Consider the following 26,681-nt stretch of genomic DNA (forward strand, 5'->3'; position numbering starts at 1 on the left):
CAAAGAAAAAAATTCACATTAAAAAGAAAGGCAATGGAATGATAAACAAAGAATTTAGGATGGTGGCCACAGTCCTAAATGCTGGGTGGGGAGAAGCACAGATATAAAATGGGAGAGGACCAGAACACTAGAACCAAATTATTGCCAAAGTACTGGCTTGTGTGTTGGTGATGATGGGTAGTGGGTTCATGGGTGTTTTTATATTATTAAAAATAAATAAACAAATTAATTAATTAATTAATAAAAGAGCCAGATATGGACCAATGGTGAGTGTGTCATGAACCAAGGATTATGAATAATCTAAGTCTGTGCAGATAAGATCCATGAACAAGAAAGAAAGTGGAAAAGAAAGAGTAATTATAGTGTCAAAATAATGTCCTTGTTTCTCTCAAACTAGAAAATAAACATCTTATGACATATTAAATATTTTTGTTTTGTTATTATTCTACCTGTTGTGACACTTACTTTGTCACTGTCAGGTAGAAAATAAAGGTCTCTTTAATTTGTTTAATATCTGAGTTAAGCTATACATGCTGATAAATGAGTGTTAGCCTTACTTTATAGACTACTTTATAAGAAGCAATAATGCCTTGCTTACCATTCAGGACTAAGACACTCTATGACAAACGTGGGCTTCCTGTGTGTAGCTTACAATATCAGATTGACATGCTAAAACTTGCTTTAGTTTCAGTTATGAAATAATTGAGGACAGACTTTTTCAGGTCCTGCAGTGTTTATTAAATGGACAAGAACGTATGTTCTAAGACTTTCTGAAACAGGGCTCCAGAAGCAAACAAACTAAGAAGGAAAACAAGAAAAAAACTGATTAAGAAAGTTGGAGATGAGTTTTGAATAGCAACAAAGCTGCCTTGTTAATGTTTTACATTTTATTGATAGTTGATTGCCTGCCCCTTGATGGAATGAGAACACACGTTCCATAATCCCCCCTTGAGATCACTGCTTTTTTAAAAACATTAACATAGGCAAAACAAATCTGGTAAAATATTACCACGTGGGGACACCTGGTGAAGGAGATATGGGGGTCCTTTTTGCTATTTCTGCAACTTTTCTGCAAGTCTGAAATTATTTCAAAATAACAAGTTTATAAGTAAATGAAAAGACTGGCAATCAATTTGAATCAAGCATTATTTTTATAAAGGTAAAGAACAGCAGCTTTAAGAAAATGTAAGAGAAACTATAGAATTGAGTGTAAATGATTATCCCAGGGTTGCACACAGTTAACTGTAAAACCATAAGCCAGGGTCCAGGTCATGGAGAAGCTGCTGGTCTTCCTTTCATGACCTAATAGCCGTGCAGTGGCGGGGAGAGTTTAGGGCAAATTCAGATGTAGTGAAACCCTTCAGTGGACACAACTGCTAGATAATTTCTGTGCAGTCAAGTCCCCAAGACTGTAACATTTACTTCTTGGTAAATAAAATAAAATATTACAGTGCAGGGTGATAAGGTAGAGTTGGAGGGAATGGCCTGCAGAAAAGGCTGTTAAATCTCTCAGAAGAAAAGGCACTGCTCATGCCCATTCAAAAACTCAAATCCAAGATGGGGCAATACTAGGAAAATGCTAACTTTGCTAAAATAGTTTTTCTCACTGCAGTCTGAATACAAGTTCAAGGGGTATTTGTTGGTGGTGTGGTGTTTAGTTTTTGTTTTTTAAAGTACATTGAGGGGAAAATAATTTATCTCCTTCTAATAACAACAGTATTGATGCCTCTTTGTTAAATCACCTTGGAATTAATATGAGAATTGTAGTCTTTTTTACCTCATTCTTTGTGGAAGTGGTTCTCCATCAATAAATGTAAGATTTGATTCAGAAAGAAAGGAAAGAAACTTGCAATTAACTTTCCTAGAAGAAACAGTATTCTCTCCCTCTGAACAATCCTAAGGAGGAAGGAAATATAGGATTTCATGTTCTCAGTTCTGCTGAAGTTATGAATCATCACACCTGTGTTAACAGTTACTCACTGTAAGAGCTTTATGATGCCCACATGGGGGCATTAGTGAAATTTGGTGTGCCTAACTTTTTATCCACGTGGCCAAGCAACATGGACTTAAATCTTACTGGGGCAGTCTCTCCCCTGCCCCATCACCCTCCCCCCGACTTTTTATGTTTCTCTGTAGTTGAGTAGTTTTCAAGACAAGGAGCAGTAGCTAGAAAGAGACCATGTATATGAAGAGAAACCATGGGCAGCAAAATCTAAAGGAATCTGCAATATGTAAATAGATAGTATTTTTTCTTTCTCATTTTTTTCTACAGTGACTGTCAGGGAGATGAATCTAATTAACAAGGTAGATGAGACGGAGGGAAAGAAGTTTCAAATTAAGTTTTTTCTTTTAACATGTGTGTACCAGAAACAAATTACCAAAACTGACAGAAAATCTGAATAGACATATAACAAGTAAAGAGATTGAATTAGTCATCAAAAAGCTTCCTACAAATAAAAGCTCAGACTCGCATGGCTTCACTGATGAATTCTACCAAATGTTTAAAGCATAACTAACTCCAATTCATCACAAACTTTTTCAAAATACAGAACATGAAGGAATACTTTCCAACGTATTCCATGAAGCTAGTATTACACTGGTACCAAAACCTGATTAAAACACCGCAAGAAAACAAAACTACAGACCACTATTTACAATAGCCAGAACATGGAAGCAACCTAAATGTCCATCAACAGAGGAATGGATAAAGAAGATGTGGTACATATATACAAGGGAATGTTACTCAGCCATAAAAAGGAACGAAATTGGGTCATTTATAGAGACATGGATGGACCTAGAGACTGTTACACAGTGAAGTAAGTCAGAAAGAGAAAAACAGATATCATATATTAATGTCTATATGTGGAATCTGAAAAAATTGGTATAGACAATCTTATTTACAAAGCAGAAATGGAGACACAGACATAGAGAACAAACGTATAGATACCAAGGGGGAAAGGGAGGATGGGATGAATTGGGGGATTGGGATTGACATATATACATTACTATGTATAAGATAGATTACTAATGAAAACCTACTGTTTAGCACAGGGACCTCTACTCAGTGCTCTGTGGTGACCTAAATGAGAAGGAAATCCAAAAAAGAGGGGATATATGTATACATATAGCTGATTCACTTTGCTGTACAGTATAAACTAACACAATATCATAAAGCAACTATACTCCAATAAAAATTAAAAAAAAAAAACTATAGACCAATAATCCCTTAAAAATATAGACAAAAAGTCCTCAACAAAATACTAACAAACTGAGTCCAGAAACATATAAAGAGGATTAATTCAAATAAGATTTATCCAACGAATCTAAGGTTGGTTTGACATTGTAAAAGCAATCAATGTGATACACCATAATAATAGAATAATTAACAAAGCTACACGGTCATCTCAATAGATGGAGAAAAAGAATTTTACAAAATCCAACACCCTTTCATAATAAAAGCATTCCCAAACCTAAGAATATAAAGGAATTTTCTCAATGTGATAAAGAGTTTCTATAAAAAATTCACAGTTAACATCACACTATATAGTAAAAGACTGAAAGTTTTCCCCGAAAATCAGAAACAGGACAAGAATGTCCACTCTCACCACTTCTATTCAACATTGTACTGGAGGATCAAGTCAGGGCAATTATACAAGAAAGAGAAGTAAAAGACATCCAGATTGTAAAGAAAGAATTAAAACTATCTTTATTTGCAGATGACACAACCTTATATACAGAAATCTTAAGCAAGCCGCAAAATAAAATATTAGAACTAATAAACGAATTCATCCAGATTGCAGGGTACAAGATCAATGTACAGAAGATAATTGATTTTATACACTAGCAATGAACAATCTGAAAATGAAATTAAGAAAATGGTTCAATTTACAATAGTCTCAAAAAGAATAAAATGCTTAGGGACAAATTTAACACAGGAAATGTAAGATCTGTATAGTGAAAGCTACAGAACATCATCAAAAAAATTAAAGAAGACCTAAATTAATGGAAAGACATTCCATGTTCATAGATTGGAATATCTAATATTTATTGTTAAGATGAAAATACTCTGCAAATTGATCTACAGATTCAACGCAAGTCAAAATCCTATCAAAATCCCAGCTGGCTTTTTTTTTTTTTCTTTTTTTGGGCAGAAATCTCATATGGAAGTCAAGGGACACAGAATAGCCAGAACAATCTTGTAAAATAAGAACAAAGTTAGAAGAGGATGTCATCCTTCCGATTTCAAAGCCTACTACAAAACAACAGAAAGCAAGACAGTGTGGTACTGGCATAAGGATAAATATGTAAATCAATGGAAAAGAATTTAGAGTCCATAAATAAACCCTCACATTTGTGGTCAATTGATTTTTGGCAAGGGTGCCAAGACAATTTAATGGGGAAATCTTTTCAACAAATAGTGTTGGGAGAACTGGTCATCCACATACCAAAGAATGAAGTTGGTCTCCTTCCTTATATACAAATATTAACTCTGTGTGGGTCATAAACCTTAATGTAAGAGCTAAAACTATAACACTCTTGGGAGAAATTATAGGAGTACATCTTTATATCCTTGAATTAGGCAAAGCCTTCCTAGATACAAAACCAAGTCACAAGTGGCAAAAGAAAAAATAGATGAATTGTACTTGATCAAATTTTAAAACTTTTGTTCTGCAAAAGGCATCATCAAGAAAGTGAAAAGACCACTCATATAACAGAAAAAATATTTGCAAAACCATATGTCTTACATGGGACTTGTGTTCATAATAAATATAGAACTTTTACAACTTAATAATAAAGAGAAAAATAACCCAATTTTTTTAAAAAGGGCAAAGGATCTGAAGAGACATTTCTCCAAACAAAATATATAAATGACCAATAAGCACGTGAAAAGATGCTCAAAATCATTAGCCATTAGGGAAACGAAAATCAAAGCCACAATGAGATACTACTTTGCACCCATTAGGATGACTATAATCAAGGAGACAAATAATAACAAGTGTTGCCAAGGATATGGAGAAATTGGAACACTTTTGCTTTATTTATAGGAATATAAAGTGATGCAGCCACTTTGGAGAACAGTTGGCAGTTCTTCACAATATTAAATACAGAGTACTCATATGACCTAGAAATTCCACTCCTAGATATATACTCAAGAGAAATGATGGGTAAACAACAAGGTCCTAATGTATAGCACAGGGAACTATACTCATTATCCTGCAATAAACCATAATGGAAAAGAATATAAAAAAAGAATGTCTATATGTGTATAACTGAGTCACTTTGCTGTGCAGCAGAGGGTGGCACAACATTGTAAATCAACTATACTTCAATTAAAAAAAAGAGAAATGAAAACATACATCTACACAAAAACTTGTACATAAATGTTTACAGTAGCAGCATTTTTATACTGGCCAAAGAGTAGAAAAATTTAAAATATCCATCAGTTGATGAACTGATAAACAAAATATGGTATAGATTCATACAATGAAATATCATTCAGCCATAAAAAGAATGATGTGCTCATACATACTACAACATGGATGAACCTTGAAAACATGGTCAGTGAAAGAAGTCAGACAAAAAAGGCCACATATTGTATGAGTCTTTTATATAAAATGTGTAGAGTAGGCAAGTCCGTAGACATAGAAAGTAGATTACTGGTTGCCAGGGGCTGGGGGAGAGGAAAATAGGGAGTTGACTACTAATGAGTAAGAGAGATTTTTTTGGGGGGGGGGACGATAAAAATGTTCTAAATTATTGGCTATGATTACACAACGCTTTGAATGCATTAAAATCACTGAATATAATACTTTAAAAGGTTGAGTTTTACGGTATATGAATAATATCTCAATAAAGCTATTATACAGAAAATGTGTACCCTTTCTCTTTTGTCTCTCCATCATCCTGGTCATTTTTCTAAGACCTGTGCTTGAAGGTCACATGCACTGCCGAGGAGAAGGTGAGAGCGTGAAGATGACTCAATGCAAGTCTTTGCCGTAACTGGAAGCAAGAGCGCACGTGGTATTATGGGCAGGGCATTGCCCTCCTCCTGCCCGCCTGAGCCATGTCTTCATGAGTGGCACACTCACCATGATGGATACGGGAGAGTGTGAGTTTGTGTGGGAGGGATGTGCTCTGTAGAACGAAAATACAGGAGAGTCAAACTCAGAATCACTGAAGCTCTGCTGAAGGAATCTCAGTCAGGCTTTGTGTTTGCTGCTCTCCCCTTTGGTAGAAAGAAGTCAATCAGAAAAAGAATTTCATAATAAGAATTGCTTTTCTTCAAAACTTGACGCTAGGGCTTCCCTGGTGGCGCAGTGGTTGAGAATCTGCCTGCTAATGCAGGGGACACGGGTTCGAGCCCTGGTCTGGGAGGATCCCACATGCCGCGGAGCGGCTGGGCCCGTGAGCCACAGCTGCTGAGCCTGCGCGTCTGGAGCCTGTGCCCCGCAACGGGAGGGGCCGCGATAGTGAAAGGCCCGCGCACCGCGATGAAGAGTGGCCCCCGCTTGCCGCAACTGGAGAAAGCCCTCGCACGAACCGAAGACCCAACACAGCCAAAAATAAATAAATAAATAAATAAAGTAGGGGGAAAAAAAAAATTATTAAAAAAAAAAAAAAAAAAAAAAAAAACTTGACGCTAACCAGCCAAAAGTAAAACAGAGAATTTCAAGCTCCAACTCTACTTTACTTCCTGTTCATTCCAGATCGTCAGGAAAAACAGATTGTCAAAATGGTACTCGAGAGAAACTGCAAGATCCTTCATCATCAAAGAAAAGTTTTCTAAGGTGATGTTTACTAATGGAATGCGTGCATTTTAGAGCAAGAGTTAGACTAAAAGTCTTTTAATTCCTGGATTAATAAGTTTCTTACAATACTGCACTGCTTCTCCTCTTGACATTTCACAGAAAGTTTCACAAATAAGAGCTTAAAGAAACAGAGAAACAAAGAAATGCAGTTCTCTGCTTATTCCTAAATTAGCCCAGAAAATTCCATTATCATTTAGGGTTTTACTCTGCATAAATGTGTGCTGTATGTATGTGTATATACACATATATTATATATATGTTATATATTAGATTGAATGGTTTGAATATGCTGATATTTGACAATTTTAACCTATAAGATAGAAATTTCATGTAGTTCAGCCTAGCACAACACATACATTTAAAATTTATCAAAGGAAAGTATGCATATCTGATGATCTCAAACCAGTAACCAGAGATTGGGTTTCCAGACTTCTCATAGTGAGGTTGTTCATCTTATAACATCTGTTTTACTTGATATCTTTTCCTTCTGTCAGATAATCCAGACCTATCATGCGCCAATGATTTAAAGACCTTGTTTTAGGCTTTGGTCCATGTCAGATGGTGATGGGGCTGTATAAAGGAGGGAAGAGTTATCTCATCATTGGTGATGAAATATGTCAAAGAAAAATTTTACAAAAAGGTAAAATCAGACTCTAATACAAATATAAAATGAACATGTATCAGAGGTTTTATTGTACTCATTAATTAAATAAGGGAAGCAGTAAGATGTTGCAACCAGTTCAAGGGAGAATTCTAAGAACCATATAGGGAGGGAATAAGGAACTATAAAGTGAATTTACAAATAGTCTTAAAATCGTTCTTCCATAGGGCAATGATCAATTGCTTTCCAATAGGACACAATTAAATTGCATTTATATGAAAAAGAATCATTTGCACCGTATAGTCACCCACTTTTTTCCCCACTTTGAAATCTTTCACAACTGTTCATGACAGATGAATAGCTGAGGAAGGCAGGCCTCAGGATACTACAGAATGCATCAATCTTGGCATTTTCACCATTTTTGGTTTTGTGTGCCATTCAGAGAGCGCCCTGCTGTCACTGCTGTTTCCTATCCAGCTTTTGCTCTGCAAGATATGAGCACCGTCCCATCCCCCAGTGTAACCCATATTATAGCATTCCATCATATGGATAGGCCATGATTGCTAACTGGTCCCTCCTGTTGGGTGTTTTTACTTCCTTACTTTTCTCCATTATAAATAATTCTGTGCTCATTCTTTAATTCATTCTTTATCTTTTATACCCTTCACAAATACTATCAAAATTTTTCTGATTTGGAAGTCTGTGCCTTAAGAACTAACGGTTTAGAATCACTGCACCAGAGTTTGGTAATTATACTGGAAACTCTGGAGTCATTACTGCCAGTTTTGTAATGCCTATTATCCTACATGAGTAAAAACTGTCACACTTCCTTTATTGGAAAAGCCATACAATTGCCTATCACATGACACTTTAGAGCATTTGTCTCAAAGATTTTGAGGTACCAAAAGTAACTGTAAAAAAATGCTTTGTCTATTTTCACAGTGAATTTTGGTTATGAAGATACCGATGTGTTGGCTTGTAAGACTGTTCTGGTGCCTGACACGTAAAAGGATAAAACAAATAATTTGAATCAATGAATAATATTTTCACCATTAATTGGACATTATTCCTCCTCTGTCTCCTGTGGTTGAAGTAACTCTGTTATTTAGCTAATTTTTAAAAAGATGCTCAAGGTAAATTATTCTATACATGAGGTTAGCTTGTGTTTGTGCACAAATGGGGAGGTATGAAATCATTTGGAAATTGTCATCATAGGAAAGTTTTAGCAATGTTCTGAATGTGTTGACAAGAGCAGAGGGAGAAAAATGACCTGATATCCAGAAAAGTAGATTCTGCTAATGGCTATGCCACTGACCAGTGGTTTGTCTGTTATTACAGAAGGGAGAAATCCAGGACACATGCTGCAGATCAGTCTGCCAGGAAAGGGAGGAGATGGAGGGATGGGGGGAGATATTCCTTTTATATGTATTATCTCCTCCTATCCTCACAGCAGCCCTGGGTAGAAGATTGATGATCATCCCCATTTTAGAGAAAAAGAAACAGGGGTTTGGGGAACTCATGATACCACGAAGAGTACGCAATGGGAGCAGGATTTGCCTCAGCCCATCTAATTCTGATGAGGGCCCACTCTTCCAACAGGCACGGGAGGCATGGGGCCCAGGGCCCACGCTACCCTCAAAAATAATTAATATTAATTTCTTTTAAAATCAGAAGAAACAATAAATATAATAATAGTGAGTATATAGTGATGACTCCAACCTGGATTTTGTTTGTCATTGTATCAATACAACCATAAAATAATTTAAAAAAATTTTTATATGTAAAGGAGCCACAAAGGCAATAGTGCCTTTAGTTGCATCTCAGAGGATGCCTGTGCTTAATCAGAGGAGATGCTTGCACTAGACCCAGTCCGAGGCCGTAATAATGCTCCTCTACCTCTACTCAGGCCAAAGCAGCCCCTCCTGATTCCCTGCTCTGGAAAACACTGTTCTTGGAATTGGTTCAAGCATAAGAATAACTTGTCTGTCTCTAATATTATTTTTAAACTCCCGGTCAAAGGGCACAGAGAAATAGGAAAAATGGGATTGTAAAATCAACGAGCAGAGATCAATAGATGGATTTAAAAATAATAAACAGTTATAAGCCATTGTTCATAATATTGCCCAAAGAAATGAGTGTAGTCACTGAACTGGACGCTGAAAGGATGATAATGATAACTCAAGGTACAGAGAGAAGTTATCCCCACGGAGTCTCCTCGGCACTCCAAAACCCTGAGCTGCAATGGGCTTGCTCACTGAGTCACTCCACTTCCTCTTCTGGGCAGCAGTAGTTAGTCAAGAACCTCAAGTGCCTAGGCGATGTAGAGGGCAAACATTTCTAGGGAGTGGAAGTTGTGTCACTATTTTGAGATGTGATCTAGGAGAATGTGGTGGAGGTGAAGACTTCTCGACTAGAAATGAGAAGACCTAGATTCTGGCCCTGGCTCTGATATTATCTGGTTACTTAACCTTGCAATAGGGACAACTTCACTTCTTTGAGCCTCAGTTCTCAACATTTTAATTATAATGTGTCATGGTGTGGGTCTCTTTGGGTTCATCTTTTTTTGGAAATCTCTGGGCTTCTTGGATCTGGATTTCTGTTTCTTTCCCCACGTTAGGAAAGTTTTCAGCCATTATTTCTTTAAAGAAGTTTTCTGCCCCTTTCTCCCTCTTCTCATTCTGGTCCTTCTGTAATGCAAATATTAGTCTGCTTGATGTGGTCCCGTAAGTCTCTTAAGCTTTCTTCACTCTTTTTTTGTTTTCCATTCTTTTTTATTTTTGCTGCTTTGATTGGGTGAGTTCCTTTGTCCTGTCTTTGAGTTCACTCATCCTTTCTTCTGCTTCATCTAGTCTGTTGTTGAATCCATCTGGTGTCTTTTTTCATGTAGTTATTGTATTCTTCAGTTCTGTGACTTCTATTTGGAACTTTCTTATATTTTCTATCTCTTTGTTGAAGTGCTCACTGTGTTCATCCATTCTTCTCCCAAGTTTGGTGAGCATTTTTATGACCATTACTTTGAACTCTCTACCAAGTAAATCGTTTATGCCTGTTTCATTAAGCTGTATTTCTAAGGTTTTATCTGTTCTTTCATTTGGGATATATTTCTCTGTTTCTTCATTTTGCTTGACTCTCTGTGTTAGTTTCTACACATTAGATAAAACAGCCACTTCTCCCAATTTTGAAGGGTTGGCCTTGTGTAGGAAAACCTTATCATTCAATCATGGCCTTGGATGTCTCTCGAAGCTTTGTGATTGTTGAAGCAACCTATTTTATTTTTAATAACTCCCAGTAGTTGAAGGTGTGCCGAGACCACTCAGTGTCCCAAAGGGGAGGATCTCAGTCAGCACTTAGATTCAGGCTGATTGGAAGCCAGACCCTCAGGTAACAGCTTTTAAATAATGCAAATATGTACAGTCCTGTGGGACCACATGTGTAAGCCTTGCTGGCCCCCGGAGCCAGTTGATCTGGAGTTGTTCCCTGGGCAGCAGTTGCAAAAACTGGGGCTCCAGATGAGCATACACACTCACTTCTGGGTGATACTGGTGAGCTGTAGTGAGGCAGAGGGGGAGCACAAAGATGGCATCCTCCAGCCTACGTTCCCTGCGAGCACGTCCATAGACCTCTAGATGTGCCAAACCTGAAGGCTGCCTCTGAGGCTGGCGCTCCAAGGCAAGCACGTAGGCCTCTTTCACAAGACGTCTGGGGGTGTGTTTCACGTTGCTCTCTGTGCAGTGCCCTGTACGCGTGTAAGAGCCCTGGTGGCATAGCCTTCCCTCTAGGTGCTACAGCCCTGTGGGAGCCAGGAGTGCAAGCCCCCCAGCCACCAGAGTCAGGCAAAGGGGCGTCTCCTGAGTGGCAGCTGCAGAAGCCAGGGTGCCAGACATGAAAACCGGGGTACCAGACATGTGTAAGAGCTCCCCTTCAAGAAATGCTGGCTCTCTGGCATGCAACAGAGGGATAGCGTGAAGACAGTGCCCACCCTCAGAGGTATCAGGAAAGGTTCACAGTCAGCCCTTAGATGTGTGCTTAATCAGAAGCCCCTCAAGCTGCAGCTATGATGATTAGCTAATAGGCCTCTTTCCAGAAAGACTGAGCTCCTTGGTCTGTTGCCTCTTGCTGTGCCCTGGGGGTGGTAGCTATTTAAGTATTCTTTTGCTGTTGGTTACAGTCTTGAGGGACCTGTAAGCACAAACCATGCTAATCATCAAAGCCAGGAGATGAGGAGGTGTCCCCTGGCAGTAGCCACAAAAATCAAGGTGCTGGAGAAGGGTATAAACTCCTTTCTGTAAGATACTGGTGATCTGGGGCAAGGCAGAGGCAAAGCATGAAGATTGCCTCCACCAGCCTCCATTTCTTGGGAACATCTCTGTAGGCCCCTGTAAGTGCTGCATGCCAGAAGCCTGCCCCTCAAGCTGAAGCTTCTGGACAAGCAAATAGGCCTCCTTCTCAGAAAGACTGAGGTGTGTTTCAGCCTGCTGTCTTTGCAGTGCCCTGGGAGCAGTAGTCTGCCAAATACTATCCCTCCAATTGTGACAGTCTCAATGGAACCCAGGAACTTAAGACCCCCTGGCCTCTAGAGCCAGGTGATCAGGGGTGTCTTCTGGGTGGCAGCTGCAAAAAGTTGGGCACGAGACTTAAGAACTGGGGCACCAGACATAAGAACTGGGGCACCAGACTTGTGTAGAAGCTCCTCTCTGGGGGATACTGGCCTTCTGGAGTGTGGCAGGGGAAGAGAGCAAAGACGCTGCACACAGTCAAGTCACATAAATGTATTATTTCAACAGTTGTTTCCATTTTGCAACATCAGTGGTTTTTTATTTCTATGAAGTACATTCTTTCAAAAGTTAAAATTAATTAATAGTGATGTAATGATATATAGTAAGAGCTCCCTTTTATTTACTAAGAGACTTTCCAACTATAATTTTTTTCTTTTATGTATATATATATATACGTATCATAAAGAATCTTAAAGAAAAAGTATATATATATACTATAAATACCACTTCTTTATACATGCAATTCCTTTTGTTAGACCATCCTCTCGGTTGTCCTTTGCAGATTTGGTCTCAGGTTTGTGCAATTTCTATATTCTTGGATTTCAGTGTTGCTAATGATCAATAAGAGCTGTCTGGTTTGAGTGATCATGAACCTAGTGGCTCATTTTACAGGAAAAATAATAGGGAGGAATTGGACAATCAACTAGAAAGTGAATTTAGTGTTCACTGAAAGAGTATGTGGAAGGTGGTGGGGTTTTTTGTTTGTTTTTTGAGGAGATTGTTTTTGTTTTTTGTAAATTTGCTTTGAATTCAGCAGGAGCTGTTATCTTTAGCCTCCAGTTTAGAACAGGTGTGTGAAACACAAATAGTTTTCATTTCTGTGAAGTTTCTTCTTCCAGCTTGTATAAAGTCTGTAGGGGCTGAGCCCTGTGCCGCCTTCTGTTGGGCTTTATGTTGGAGAGAACATTTTGATGGAAAGAACAAAATATTAAAAAGTATTGTCACTGTTCATCCAGTGAATTTCTTTTAAAAAGTTCTAATTATAAACTATACAGGTATAGAAAATACATTGTGAGCATTTTAGAAAAAGAAAGAAATTTTAATTGCTCATAATCTAGGAATACTAATGACAACATTTCAGCTTTTAGGGGTTTTTTTGGTCTTTGTTCTATTCATATTACATAATATAAATATAAGTTTTTACAAAAACAATACTATAAATCTTATTTTGTAATATGAACTTTCCAATATATCAGTGACATTTTTAATGTGGTTAAATATTCATCTACAACAAATTTTAATGGCTACATACTTTCTCCATTGTATGAAAATACCCTAAAATATTTAGTGAGTCCATTTTTGGATTTTTAAATGTTTTCAAATTAGTCACTATTTAAGCAGTACTTTAATAAATATCATGTACACACATTTTGGGGTATATGAGTCACTTTTAACTATAATTAAAATTTTTCCGAGTAGAACTGATCAGTGTTCCAAATGTGTAAGGTTTTTAGATGCCTACTGCCAAATTCCTCACCACGAGGCTGTACACCACTTATATTTCTACCATTGGTGAATGAGACTTGCATGGTGCTACATCATGCCCAACCCTGAGAACTGGTGTGTATGTATTTGCTTATCCACATCATGGGGAAAACGGCATTTTACTTTTGTTCTGTGACAAGACTCTGATTTTTAGTTGATGTTTTGGAGTCCTGAAGTAACACGAAAGAAGACAAAAAATCAAATAGGCTGGCAGCAACTCAGGAGTTTTCCTTCTCTTTATAGGATCAAAAAACAACATTAGTGTAGAGTTTTCACTGCATTTTGTGTCACAAAATACTTTCCTCTGAAGTGCTAGGTGACTTGTGGAACAGTGTTACTGGGGGTTGAGAGGATAACAGGGAATTACCAAGAAGGCAAAAATAGAAATGGTGCATCTGGGAAGATGGCCCAAGGAAGCTCTCTAGGTCTCTGGGTGCCCAGCGTGGCACCAGCAGCCATCAGTAGAGGGACGTCCTGCACACCTGAGTGGTCCAGAGCGGGACAGGGCTGTAGAAAGAGAGCTTTGCTTTTGTATTTGAACACAATCCTGGGGGGTGGGAGGGGGTGAGGGCCTGACTTGCCTGGAAACAAGTTTCTCCCAACAGGCAAAATGGACACTGAAGAAGAAATTGTTTTTGGCTATAGAAAGTTCTATCTATTGTCCACACAGGTTTGAGGCCAGAAATCCAAAACTCCTGATTGTTTTAACAGTTCTTCCTAGAACCCTACTTTTTCCCTATCACCATCCCAGATAAAATTCCCCAGACACCTGGGTTTCCAGGAGCATGAAGAGAGGGCAGTGGGGTTGTGAAAGACACAGGTTGGTGAGATATTCTATCAGGCTGTTGTTTCATTATTTCTCTGTCCCTCTTGGTCTTACAGACTCCAGTTCTCCAATTTTATTTTGTCAATTCCAAGTGAGCAAAAAGTTCAACCTCTTCTCTCTCTGCTCTCCCCAGAAAGAGGTTTCTCTCTGTGAAATGATTAACCACATTCACCCTTACAGCCTGCAGTGTGTGGTGGGCTCCTCGTCCCGGATGAGTCTATGTAAGATAAGTTTCTTTTCTGCTTTGTGATGTCTGAAAAAATGGAAAGAGGCCTTGAGAGAGAGAAGAGAGGGCACAACAAGTGAAGGAAAATCAAGTCATCAAGGAAGTTTCCAAAACCTTTTTTTTCCTTTCTTTTTTAAATGGGAAAATATTTATGTTCACTGATCAGAGTTTTGATTTAAACCTGAGTTTAAATTCTCTTTAGGCTCCCCTGTGTTCACTGTGGAAAAAGAAAAGAGACTATACGAATAAAACAGTCCTTTTAATAAGATGTGATGAATTTCTGACAAAGGATTTGGGAACAACTCCTGACACACTGAAAAACTGCATCAGAACAATCCATGAGGACGCAGCCCCTCCACCCACAAGTACCCTCTGTCGGTACTGGTCCATCTGCCCACGGCGTCTCCCTCCCACGCCCAACACTACTTTCATCCAGTGCCATCTGTTTATGTGACTTTAAGCTTTAGAGGAACAGGGAAGAGGAGGAGAAAAGAAAAGATTGGGGTAATTGGTACCAAACAACAAACCCAGATATTTTGAAAGGAAGAGATTTTATGGACTACTTTTAATATGCATGTGGAGAGGCCAGGAGGGAGAGGAGAGGAGCCTCCTTCCTCCCTGGCGTCCCTCAGTCCCACCCTCCCTCTTCCCTGAAGGCTAGGGCCCCCCAGGCAAGCCTCCAATTTGCCACATCCAGTTTCTTCTGGGGGGGAGGGTCGGGGGAGGGACAGATGGGGAGTTTGGGATTGACATGTACACACTGCTATATTTAAAATAGATAACCAACAACGACAGCACAGGGAACTCTGCTCGCTATTCTCTAATAACTGAAATGGGAAAAGAATTTGAAAAAGAATAGATACACATATACGTATAACTGAATCACTTTGCTGCACACCTGAAACTAACAACACTGTTAATCAAATATGCTCCAATAAAAAATAAAAATTAAAAAAAAGATTCCTGGGCCAAGAGTCTGAAAGGACAATTGCATCTTCCCCAGGAGCTGATAGTGAGACTTTAGTCTGGAAGCCCCAGTGGAAGTGACCTAATTATACCCTCAAAGCTCTCTCGCGGGCTCATCCTTTACGACAACTTTCTATTAGGGCAGCACTTGGTGTAGAGTCAGTTCATAGGGTTAAAACTCAGAACCCCACTTCTGTGTTGTGTGTCTTTAAGAAAGTCACTTATGCTCTCCGAACCTCAAGTCCCTCATTAGAGAAAGGGTGACAAGTGGTGTTAGCTTGAGGACAAGATACAATAAACAACAGGACGCTTGCAAAGCTCTTCACCTGAGCTATTCTTCTGCCACTATTATTATTATTATTAAGCCTTTTCTAACTTGATTTGTATTCCTAAGGTAACTATTCCTTAGCTGAACTGTGGAGTTGTGATTATTCTATGTGATGGCTATTGCTTTGAGAAAACCTGCTTGCATGATTGCCGAGCTCAGAGAAGAAGTAACACCCCTGGGAGAGGTTTATCCTCCCGCCTCCTTCCACTCTATCTTTGCTAGCACAGTGGGGTTGGGGGGTGCACCATCAGGTCACCTCCACCACTCATTTGCTCTTAAAAGGGCAGTGTGGAGTAGAGAAAAAAACATGACTTTTTTGGAATCAGGGACACCTCAGTGTGAATCCTGGCTGAGTGGATTTGGTCATACTTTCTACTTAATGAGCCTCAGTATCTGTATTAGCTTCCAGGGCTGCCATAGCAAATTACCACAAACTGGGTAGATTAAAGGAACAGAAGTTGATTGTCTCACATTCTGGAAGCCAGAAGTCCAAAATCAAGGTGTCGGCAAGGCCGCATCTCTTTTTCTCCCATCTTCTGGTGGTTGCTGGCCATCCTTGCCATCCCTTGGCTTATAGCTGCATCACTCCAGTCTCTGCCTTTGTTGTCACATGGACATCTGATCACCAGGTGACCTTTAGGGCCCCTTGTCAGCTCATGTATTCTCACCCTCCCACATTTGTTTCAAAATGAATGAACTCAGAAATCTTCTCTGTTCACCCAACAAGAGTTAAATTTCTACATTATTGTTATTTACCTTTTCCCCACATCCATTGTTCTTTTAAAAAGTAAAATTAATACGTGTTCATTACATAAGGATTGAAATTACTGAAAAGTAAGTGAAAAAAAATAACGCAGCATTGGTGTGAGTGATTGAAGAACAATTTCCCATTTGATATGTGATATGTATTCCCACCACAGCAACCTTTAGCATGACTTGACCCATTCCCTAAAGGCACCAGAACCACAAGTTATACTCCAAAGGGAAGGGAAGCATGGGCCCAGGGCATCAGAGGAGAATCTGAATGGAAAACACTGCTGGCTCACCCAAGCCCCATCCCCCTCCTTCCTCCTCCCACCCAACCCCACCATAGACACAAGTACTGAGCATGCTCAGCGTGTCCCTAAGGCCACTCTTTCAAGGTATTTCATCAAAAGAAATATCACTCTAATTAAACAAAAATAAATGGCACTACCATTGAATAAGGTAAATTGTAGATTAAATTAGGACTGTAACAGCCCAGGAATCTTTCACAATTAAAAAAATCAGGAAACTTGGCAGCTGTTACCATGAATGTTCACGTAATTATTTAACCAGCATTCAGGGTCCTCAAAAACTCATCTTTTCACGTACCAATATGATGGGAAGGGCAAGCAGCTAATGACTTTGTCTTCCTTGAGAAAAGGTCACTTAGGACAAAAGTTCATTAACAAGTGCCAAAGCTTTCACAGGAACATCATCCAGGAATCACTGAGATTATGAATTAACAATCATCTTTTAAAAGCTGTGTGATACGTTAAAATTAGTTATAACTGTAAGTTCTAAGAAAAGATGGTTGATCTCAAAAATCATCTTGATAAAGGAAGGCCAGAAGTAATAAAGAAAAATATTGATTAATTTTGTAAAAAGTGTTTTAAACTTTTACATAAAAAATACACAAAGCCAAAAGATAAACAATATACTGGGGAAATTTTGCAACATGATGGACCACAGGCTTCTTTCCTTACTGTACAAAGAGCTCTGTTATATTAGTAAAAAAAAAAAAGTGAATAATTCTATGGAAAAATAATATATCAACATCCAGTTTGTGACAATAAAAATGTAAATAGCCACCAAACAGACTTCTCAGTTACACTCATAATTAAAGGCATGCAAATCAAAATAACAATGCAATATACACGGCCATCTATTTAACTATGACACCAAATAAAATTTGATAAAGTCCTGTTTTGGTGAGGTTTACCTGGAAGTCTCCTGCAGTGCTGGTGGGAAGGTAAATTTGTGCAATAATTTTGGTGGGCAATTCCTGTCAAAATTTAAAAGTCATATATTCTTTTCCAGGCAAATCTATATACCCCATGGACATGTGTTTTTAAGTAAATAGGTATCATCTATCTATCTATGTCTATCTATCTATCTATCTATCTATCTATCTATCTATCTATCTATCTATCTATAGATATCTATGTCTAAGGCTGTTTATTGCAGCATTATTTGTAAGGCTAAAAAAAAAAAAAATGAGGGAAGGAGAGGAAACCTCCTATTTCCTAAATAGAAGACTAGATAAATTGTAGCATATACATACCATGGAATATTTTGCAGCTATTAAACAGGATGAGGTAGATCTAAATATGATCATATGGAAAATTCTGCAAGTCATATCATTAAGTGAAAAAGCAAGATTTGGAATTGTATATATACACACACACTTAAAAACATGTGTGGACATACATACTGTATATTTATATATATATGTATATTTAATTATAATGATTTCATTTGGGTATAAATTTGAAGGATTTACATCATCTTTGTGTACTGGAAATCTGTTTAAGGGGGCAGGGTCTAGAGTAAATGGAGTTTATTTTGGGGTCCAAGATGCCTTCATTCTGAGTCGGAGCTGGACACAAGCCTCTCTTGTCAGCTCAGGACTCCATGGGGTCACTGGCTGGGAGGTGGGTCCTGTTGGGCTGTGAGAATCCACCTGTTTCAGGTGATGGGGGTCTGAAGCACACATTGCATAACTTATAAGGGTCAGCCTCTTAAGAGGCACCAGTTTGAGGGTTTCAATTTGACCTTGGGGAGCACCTACACCTGAAGAATGAAACCAAACCACATACACCCAGGTGAGTTTCATTTCAAAACCATGGAAACTTACTTGGATCCATCCGGCAGCAGGAAAGTGAGAATAGGTCCACACATCACCACCCACTGCTCGGCTGAGCCCCTCTCTCCTTTTAGACATTGTGGGGAGGGATGCAATCATGTACCTTTGTCCTTTGTTTCTGGGGCACAACTTCTAATGTGCATCTTCTGTCTTGCCCTTCTGCCAATGCAGGCATCATGGAAGGAAGGCTCGTCAGTCTTTCCAGAGCACGGTTGCTGAGCTTCCACCAGCACTGCCTGAGAATCTAGGGAGGACTTCAACAAGGACATCACAAGTTGAGGGATTGGGAGAAACTGGTCCTTTGAAAAAAATTAAATTTGAAATTTGCAGAAGTTTATTATTTAATTCTGTTTTGTCTCCCTGTCAATCTCCAAAGAAAGTGCTTATCTTCACTCTAAAAAGGGAAGGAGCATTTTTTCCCAAGAGCAAACCAGGAATAAGCCAAAAAGTGTGTGGTGCAAGTCACTTCCAGATGGAAAATAGGTTATCTTTGTCTTATATTGACCCACAGAATAAAAAAAATAAAAAATAAAAAATAAAAATTTTAAAAATAAAAAAACCAAGATTTTATTTATTTGACATAGAAGTTTGTTTGCTTCAAAAAGTTTGAAAACTATTAAGCCATAGTAGGTGATGATAATATGGTTTAGTTGTGACATAAATTGAGTTTTAAAAATTTCTACAGGCTAGAACCTTGCTTTTTTTGGTTTGGTTTTGTTTAAATATTTCTGTCTTGTTTCCTTCTCCCCCTTCTCACCATTGCCTGCTTGCTTGTTTCCTTTTTCCTTCCTTGCTTCCTTCCTTCCTTTCCTCATACCCTTGACTGCCTTTCTGTTGTCTAAGGACACATTCTACAACTACTCCAAGTCAAAGGACCACCCCTCCCCAGCCATTCCCACCATCTTCCTTCCTAAAACAACCTCACTTGTGCTTAGGGAACACATGACAGCTCAAATAAAGTGTAGCAATTTATTCCCCTTGCCAGGGTCTGGTCTAGGAGAGAGCTTGTGATCCAGTGTTGACCAATGAGATCTAAGAGGAAGTGTGCTGGGGGCTACTTAAAACTATTTTCCTTCCTGAGGGAGAGAAATGCAGGAGGAGCAAGTCCTTTGTTCCTGCCCTCCCTTCCTGCTTCGGACAACTGTGAAGGCATATGATGCCTGCAGCTGTGGCGGCTGCCATCTCTCCGCATTAAATGATGAACACTCGGCAGATGGTCCAGCCCTCCGGGGATGGCCGAGTAGAAGGACAGAAAGAACCCGGTCCTCAACAGCAGCACTGAGCGGCTGAAACACTTCGGATTCAGCTATCTCTAGACTTATTAAGTAAACTAGAAAAGTCCTTGTGATGTAAGCCAGATTTTTCTACTACTTGTAGCCAAAAACACAATTTAATGTATACACAGGCTTAAAAATCAAGTGGGGAAAACTATTAAATTAAAAAGAAAAGTAATCATGTTAATTATGATTACAGAAATATGATCAGAGAGCTTTGGCTACACCAAAGACTGAACAATCAGCCCTGCTGGAAGGAACTGGAGAGAGCTTCCCTGGGGAGGACTTCCCTGGGGGGGGCTTCTTGGGGGAGGGCTTCTCTGGGGAGGGCCATGGACATGAGGCTCCTTCTCTGGCCGTGAAGGAGCCTCACGTCATGCAGTGAGGATGAGACGTGCACCTGGGAAGTAGTGGAAGGGCTGGTGTCCCGGGAAGAGTGAGGAGCTCTGTGCAGCCGGAGGGAGAGCTGGGAAGGAGGAATGGGGCCAGATAATGAAGGACTTTGTGTGGCATGTTTAGGAGATACGGTTTTATCCTCTGGATGACAGAGGACACATACATGTGCATGCATGTGAATGTTCATGCAAGTAGATACACATACCCCTGCCTAATAAAGAATCTAACTGGCCTTTGTCCAAGTTCCGGGTGGGACCCCCGAATCGTTGGAATTTCCCCAGTGACTGGAGTAACTTTGTTGTTCATGGTAAGCCCTGATAGTTTATGCTGATGAAGTGACCCCTGGTGGGCCCTAGATACTTCAGAGTGGGGGTTGGCCATACTGGGAAGACGAACGATGTCATTAGAGGATCAAGGCTTTGAGCCACGTGAGGTCAGCCCGACCTCTGGGGAGGGAAGGAGGCTGGAGATTGACTCAACCTCACGGCCGGTGATTCTATCGATCATGCCTGTGGAATGAAACCCCAGTAAACTCGTGACCCCAAGGCTCGGTGGAGCTTCCTGCTTGGTGAACACACTGATGTGCCCGGAGGCGGGCACTTCCTGAGGACGTGGGCAGAGGGCGCGGAAGCTTTGCATTCAGCACCCCAGGTTCTTTGTCTGGTCCTGATTTGTATCCCTTATAATAAAGCTGTAATCGCGCATGTACCATTTTCCTGAGTTCTGTGAGTCATCCAGTGAATTATCAAGCCTGAGGGGTTGTGGGGACCTCTGAATTTATAGCTTGTTGGTCCGAGGTGCAGGTGGCCTGGGGACCCTGGAGCTTGTGGTTGGCATCAGAAGGGAGGGCAGTCTGGTGAGAGGCCTTGCCTTTCACCTGTGACGTTTGGCCCAGCTGGGGTAGTCAGGGTCAGAAGTCACTGCACATGTGCGAGGTGACTCCTAGGTGGGAGGTGCTGCAGACCCAGCCCCTGCTGCAGAGGCTTGGGTGCCGGGGTCTCCAATCCAGGGTCCGAAAGGGCTTCTCTTCACTCCAAGTCCGCAGACTGGCCGCTCTTTCAGAAAAATGCTTACCTCTGGTCGAAAGGGAGCTGGGGGTCAGGAGTGAAGACATCTGAGGAAAACAGGGAGAACCCAATCGCCCCAGCTGTGTCCCCAGAGACAGTGAGTTGTTGTCACCATGACCCCCGCGGAAGGACGTGGCGCCGTGGCTGCCTGTGCCCGCGCCGGTGCTGCTCAAACCCCATTTTTCGGAGAAAATAAGAGCACAGGCAAATGGACAGTAACTGCCTCTATCGGACTCCCAGTAACGGGAGAGATGTCAAATAAGGGTTCTCTTTTTTAGAATCTGATCCTCCTAATGACTCTGCTGGGAGACTTTATTCCCATTTCACAAAGAGTGTAATGGCTGATTAAAGCCCAGGTTCCCCAGCACACGTGGAGCTTGGCTACGCGCCCAGCCCCCTGTGAAGGCAGAGCCTGAGCCCTAAGCACACGAAATGCTGCCTCTCGCCTGAGGCCAGTGGAGACGCAGGGGCAGAGCCAGTGCCCTTAAAGGAGGTTACATCCTGTCTCTGGGGCTCTGCAAGGTGAGTCACATCCTTCTTGAAGTTACTTCGCTGCCTGAGGCTGCATCCGCCCGGACAGGGGGTTTGGGGGCCAGTGCACTAATGGAGTCGAGAGACCTGGGGCTGGAGGGTCAAGGGACAGAGGTGGAGCAGAGAAGGCAAAGGTGACTTAGAGCCCAGGAAGGTGGGGGCAGAGAGTGGTACTCTGGCCTGACCAGGAGGTGGTTACTCTTTGAAGAGAAGCAGGAGTGATCCCTTGTAGTGAGGCATAAATGCTCAGATCATTGGGGTGAAGTTACAGAGTTGGGATTACGGGGTTTGATTTTCTGCCCAAGCCAGAGAGGTGGAACAGGGGTGCAGCCAATGGAGGTGAGAACCAAAGATGGAGAGGGAGGGATAAAGTTACATGTATTCAGAGAGCCCCAGACTTGAAGCTTGCTTCTGTCACTTTCTAAATCTATTTCTACTTCTGCTTAGTTTCTTAATCTCTAAAATGGATATAGTAATACTTACTTCATACAGCTGGTGTAAAACTTAGCAGTAAGGTAGGTGAAGAACCTCATGTAGTGCCTGGCACAAAACGGGCATATGTAAAGCAAGAATTATTTTTCATTTTAAAGACTGTCCAACGCTTAGTTGGAAGAAATGTTTGCAAGTAATTCTTGGAGGAATGGCTCTTATGCCACGCTCTCAAGTCCTTTAGATGTTTCCAGAGGGTGTCACAGGTGGAGCTCCGAAACATCATGCTTTCCTGTCCAGGCCTCCCGCAGTTCTTATTCAGGACAACCTAGTCCCTGGGAATAAGCACCACTCAGGAGCTATTAAATTCCAACTGGGGTAAACAGAGCTAAAAGAGAAATCAGTGCCTGAGAGGCTTGCACATCACATCCCTTAGAGAACACTCTCTTTCACCCCTGACCCCCTCTCCCAGCAGGCGGGCCGCTGGTGTGGCTCCCGCTAGGCTGGCAGAGGAAGGGCGAGGGAGGCAGGCAGCAGCTGGCATCACCCTCCGCCTGGTGCGTGAGGTCACTCGGGCATTGAGGGTGGGAGGGTGCAGGGACGAGCAGAACACAGCTAACATGTGCTGGCGCCTATGGCAGAACTGGCCCTCAGTTAATTGCTTTCACATGGTAAATGTGGGGTAAATTTTCTGACCCCTGTTTTACATATGAAAGAGATGAGGGTCAGGGTTAAGCAACTTTGATGAAGTCACTCAGATAAAAACTCACAAAGCAGGGATGAGATAGTTTGTTTGCCTGATGCCCAAGGCAGGTGGTAGCTTTTCAACCATGGCACTGGCAGGGCTTTCTGAGGGCACCCACTTCCCCCCCACCTGCCATGCTGTGCTGCAAAGAGGTTTCCAACCCTACGTCACCACTATGAGCCCTCGCGGGCCTGGTCTTCCTCTTCTGGAAAGGGATGGTCATCTGATCTACCTCACAGGGTTGTTGTTGGGCTTTAATGAGCGCACGTACCCACAGTGTCTGCTTCTGGGCCTGACACGTGGTCGCCCCGCCCCAGGTGATCAGGCTGGTTGCACGCAGAAGAAAGCAGCTCTGCTTCCTGAAAAAGAGACGTGCAGCCTTGGGTCTGACTCTCAGCACCCCCTCCGCAGCCATGCCTCTCCCAACTAGACTGTGCACGAGGGCTTCACAAGCCTTCTAGAACCTGGACTGTGGTTAAGCCATCATTCTCCCACACTGCAAGTGGAGAGACAGACAAAATGAGATCCAGGAAGCTAAAACATTACTGTGGAGACAGGCCATACTGACAAAACCAGGTAAGATTACACGAGTTGGGCTTCCCTGGTAGCGCGGTGGTTGAGAATCTGCCTGCTAATGCAGGGGACATGGGTTCGTGCCCTGGTCTGGGAAGATCCCACATGCCGCGGAGCAACTAGACCCGTGAGCCACAACTACTGAGCCTGCGCGTCTGGAGCTTGTGCTCCACAACAAGAGAGGCCGCGATGGTGAGAGGCCCGCGCACCGCGATGAAGAATGGCCCCCGCTTGCCGCAACTAGAGAAAGCCCTCGCACAGAAACGAAGACCCAACATAGTAATCAATCAATCAAACAATAAATAAATAAATAAAAAACTTTAAAAAAAAAAAAAAAAAGCCAAATAAGCCGAACAAGGGCCATATGGGCTGGAAGACTTCCTTTAAAATTACTTCCAAGAGAATCATCACCTGCTGTAATGAACAATAACAAAGAGAGTCTATGTTTGAAGTAGGGACATAAGTTTGTTCTGGTAACTGGACGTTGTGTTTGGCTGTGGAGAGGCTGCACGAAACACAGGCTGGGAGGACCAGTCAAACACAAACCCCTCTTCCCCAAATTCATCAGCAAACAGACGGAGAAGTGGGAGAGGATTTTGTTACTGTCACTGTTGCAAAACCCAGGAGCTTCAATTCTGACAACTATAAATTAGGAGTGAAACTACAAGCGTGAAAGCGGAAGCAGCTTAATTCTGATGTGCTTTTTACTAAACCACTTTTGTGCAGGCTTTCACCCAAAATAAATGATACCCTCACATTTATAAGAAAATGCATGGGATAACAAGTGTCCCTTTTTAGAGCCAAGCTTGTCAGGCTTCAGACACCTTATCGCTCTGCCTTTGGGTGTGAGGGGCGGGAGGGAAGGGGACGCCCCATGTAAGACCTCTCGGAATTTCCACTCCCTGGACCACACAGGGACATGGAAAGTCAAATGTGTGATCTCAGAAAAATAGAAGAAAGAAAAAGAGGCAGCAGAATATATAATTGGATGTATCATTATGACATTTTCCACCATCAGATAAAAGAAAAAGAACACTGACCCTTCACATTACAGAAAGAGAATCTCAGAAGCACACATTCACCTCCTGCGGCCAATGTACATTTTATTATTTAGAAAAGCACAACGGTCTAGATTTCCATCCTCAACAGATCTACTATGTTTAAAAGTTCTTAAAACTTTGCTTATCTACTTAAAAAGTGAACCTGCAGTATGGGCATTGATGCAAAGTTTTTCGCTTGTTTGTGTCATTTGATGTTTCTGTTCTGACCATTACAAAATACTCTACAGTAGTTTCCACCCTAACAGATGCCAACTATCTATCTTTACAACCCACTTACATTTTTTTTCTTTTGAGGAAAATATTGGGACAAATAAAAACAACTTTTAGGAAAGAAGCCAAAGTAGAAGTTTCATATCTGTTCATATGCATGTGAATTCATTCATTTTTTTCTTGTTATTGTTAGTCATCTTACAGATATGGGGGACCACAGAGTCTTCACTTCCTTTAGTAATATAGCTCTTTCAGCTCTGGGAATTACAAACTCGACAATCTTTAACCAGTTTCAGAAAAAAATAAGTTTCCTTTCTTATCAGAAAGTGTATTCTCTCCCCAGACGCCACTCTACGTGTTTAAATAACTGAAATTGAGGACTTCGTAGCAGCAGGCAAAAAAGCTGGTGGCCGACCCAGCAGTACACTCTCGAATGTTCCTTAATCCCTTAATTGAGCATCTCAGTCTTCAAAGGCAGGATATTATTTACTTTAAAGTCACCATAGCTACCCATTTTAAGGAAGCTCAGAGATAGAAGTGTTCTAAGGGCCCTGCTAGAGGTTGCAAGTTGCTTCTTTGTGTCTTTGGCAACTGTGTTAAATTTTTTTTTTTTTAAGTTTCTAGTCTCTCCATGAAGACCAACCCTTGTTTCACGTTTGTTGCGGCTCTTTTCAAATTTAACCATTTGGGTGTGCTTCTTGGAATACTCATTCCTTCTCTTCCCTTTGTGTCACTGTGCCTTCCCTTGCCACTCAGCTGTAGTTTCACACAGCCAGCTACTTGGAGCCTGTGGGAGCATTTACAGGAACTTGGGTGCCTTGCTAGCACCCTCGATTAGAAACGCCACCTCAGAAGGCAGAGTAAGTAAGTGCATCACATTAATGTGAAAAATACATCTGCACGATGCTCTGCTCTGTCTGATTGAAAACAAGAGGCTTCCATGAAATGGAAATAAGCTATATATGTTTTCAAATCAGTGACACCTCTGAAGTTAGTCTAATACTAATATTTCATGACTCTGGCTGAGAAGCCTAAAAGCCAGCCCCTGCATGAGAAAGGGTGGAGCCTTCCCTGAGCCTATTTCTTTAGAGTTCCTGTGCCTAAGGTGTGAAAAGGTCAACATCTGCAGGGGGTGGGCAAGGTGGTGGAGGCTATGGCAGAACCCAGACTGGCATTAATGCAAAATTGAGACTTTGCTGATTCAAGTCAATCCGGTAGAAGTAGCATCAAATTTTTCCAGATTTCTTCAACACATGCTGCTCCAAATTAAATCACATTAAAAAACTTATATGTCTTTATAGGTTAAATTTCTTGGCTGCGACAATGCTATTGTGGTTATGTAGGAGAATGTCCTTGTTCTTAGATAGTACATGCAAAAGTTTTTAGGGGTAAAGTGATCTGATTTGTGCAACATACTTTCAGACGGTTTGTCAGAGAAAGAGATAGGGAATACAAATATGACAAAATGTTAACAATTGATAGATCTAGGGTGAAAGGTAAATTAGGTGTTCCTTTGTCTTTTCTGTGGGTTTGAAATTTGTTTTAAACAGGGAAAAATACTTAGGAATAAATATAACTAAAATACAGGGCTTATGTGAACAAATGTATAAAATAATATTTAAGGATATTCGGATGCATACAATCTGAGTATGTGAAAAAAGTTATATATAAGCGGGAGCAGATGTGAAATACTTTTTTATTGCATCTATAT

The 26,681-nt window shown here is 40.8% G+C and overlaps 1 long non-coding RNA gene across 1 annotated transcript in view; it reads left to right on the top strand.

The window, feature by feature from the left end:
• Positions 1 to 19,189, top strand: part of LOC103018822 (uncharacterized) — a 65,160-nt gene extending 45,971 nt beyond the window's left edge. The window contains exon 3 of the long non-coding RNA XR_450278.2: positions 18,856 to 19,189. This is a non-coding gene — a long non-coding RNA (uncharacterized LOC103018822). The remainder of the gene's footprint in view (positions 1 to 18,855) is intronic.
• Positions 19,190 to 26,681: the final 7,492 nt, after the last annotated feature.

Source organism: Balaenoptera acutorostrata, chromosome 10, assembly GCF_949987535.1.
Source record: "Balaenoptera acutorostrata chromosome 10, mBalAcu1.1, whole genome shotgun sequence".
NCBI lineage: Eukaryota > Metazoa > Chordata > Mammalia > Artiodactyla > Balaenopteridae > Balaenoptera > Balaenoptera acutorostrata.